We start from the raw sequence: 2271 nt of genomic DNA, 5'->3' as shown, positions 1-2271 counted from the left end.
GTTTCGGGCCGAAACCCGGAAGGGTTTCGTCCCGAAACGTTACCTATTTCCTTCAGGGTTTCGGCCTGTTGTTAAATCGGACTAACTTCTTGGGTTTCGGCCCGAAACGTTGCCAATTTCCTTCGCTCCATAGATGCTGCTGCACCCGCCGAGTTTCTCCAGCTTTTTTTTTGTGTGCCTTCGATTTTCCAGCATCTGCAGTTCCTTCTTGAAAACATTACAATGTAATATTGAATCTAAATGTTTCTACAGCTTTTTTTAATGTGTACCTTACATTGTAATGTGCTTCCTTGCATGCTGCTTAAGGAAAGATAGCCCAGGCCATTTGACCAGAGTGCAGTTTCGAACATGATTCCAAATCAACGGCAGGATGCAGGTTAATCCAACTCATTACTCCAGCGATTCTTAAAAGGAGAGCCGTTGTTTTAGTTGATGTGACAGGGAGCCCCGGATTTACAAGCGGGACTTTGATCAGCGGTAACAGAATCACCGGGCAAGCGGGCATTTCTACCAAGTTGAAATCGAAGCTGCATTCTGGAGACGGGATACTGACTCCAACAAATTGTGGAAACCGATTAAAATTAATATTTGGGGCGAACTCTCCGGCAGATATTGGATATAGCCTCAAAGACGGTACAACCAACCCTCTGAAGAGATGGCGTGTAGATTGTTAATAATTAGAAACGGGTATTGTTTGTGATTTAAAGAAATATGAACCGTGTCGCACGTCTGAGATAATTCCTAGATCCCATTCACCATTGACCAGCTAATGTCTAAACCAGAGACGGCCCGTTAAATTGAAAATCCCCCCATCACCCTTCCCCACCTCGTCTAAATACAACGGTGTATTGAGCCTCCGCCGCGATTCTCTGCCACAGAAAGTAGTTGAGGCCACGGTCCATTGGCTATATTTAAGAGGGGGTTAGATGTGGCCCTTGTGGCCAAGGGGATCAGGGGGTATGGAGAGAAGGCAGGCACAGGATACTGAGTTGGATGATCAGCCATGATCATATTGAATGGCGGTGCAGGCTCGAAAGGCCGAATGGCCTACTCCTGCTCCTATTTTCTATGTTTCTACGATTCTATTTCCAAGGCCATTCTCGGCTGTCGTTGCAAATGCAGGAATCTTGGCAGCTCGTAGGAATCTGCTCTTCTCAGCGGACCAGGAGCGAAATTAAACATTGACTGGTCTTCCATTGAGAAAATTACCGAAATCAAACTACCCAGGTCAGAGTTGTCAGCACATTAGGCACCCCTAAGGTTTGTTGTTGTGGGACGAAGGAATATCCCAGTGGAGAGGTCCTGGGAAAGACCAAGTCATAATGACATAGGGTTGTACCGCGCCGAACCAGGCCCTTCGGCCCAACTTGTCCATACTGACCATCGCAATCCCCAACGTTCCCCAAGCACCATTTGGTCTATAACCCTCTAAACATTTTCCAACCCATATACCTGTTTACATGTCCTTAAAACGTGGCTATAATACCTGCCTATTCTACCTCCTCAGGCAGCTTGTTCCATATATTCCCGTCGCCCTCATAATATTATACGCGAATGGTAAGTCATGATATTCGTACAGTAAATAATCGACTCCGGTGCCTCGGGGAAAATGGGCCGCGGTGTGAGGGAGAAGAGGGGGTGCGTGAATGGAGGGGAAGGGCATTACATTGGAGATAGAATTATCAGTGTTGATTCGGTGGACCGCATCTCTGGTCGATGGAGATTGTGAGTTCGAGTCCCACCACAGGGCTATGTTCACTATAAACCAGTGTAATCTTTTTAAAAAGATAGACACAAAATGCTGGAGTAGCTCAGCAGGACAGGCAGCATCGCTGGATAAAAGGAATGGGTGGCGTTTCGGATCGAGGCGGCCCTCCTTCAGTCGACCCATTCCTTCCATCCAGAGATGCTGCCTGGTCCCTCTGATTCACGCCAGCATTTTTTTTGTGTCTATCTTCGGTTTCCTGCCAACATCATTTTCAAAAGATGCTGCCCTTTTGTGTGCGTCGTAATTCGGATCAGGTTTTAAACCCAATCTCCGCTACTTTGTTCCAGTGCATGCTAACAAAAAACTGGTATTTCAATGTAACTCGTGTTCGACCGTCACTTAAAATCACCAGAAGACAAAGGCCATAATGACTGTGCAGTGTGTGTGTGTGTGTGTGTGTCTGTGTGTGTGGGCGCTGGGCGCTCTGAAGCTGACTGCTAACACGCTGCAGTAATAACACTCCTAAACTATTTAACTGACTGTAAATTGCACGGGTATATAAA

This window comes from Leucoraja erinacea, chromosome 27 (assembly GCF_028641065.1).
Source record: "Leucoraja erinacea ecotype New England chromosome 27, Leri_hhj_1, whole genome shotgun sequence".
Taxonomy (NCBI): domain Eukaryota; kingdom Metazoa; phylum Chordata; class Chondrichthyes; order Rajiformes; family Rajidae; genus Leucoraja; species Leucoraja erinaceus.
The sequence above is the reverse complement of the archived record's forward strand: the minus strand, read 5'-3'. Positions refer to the sequence as shown.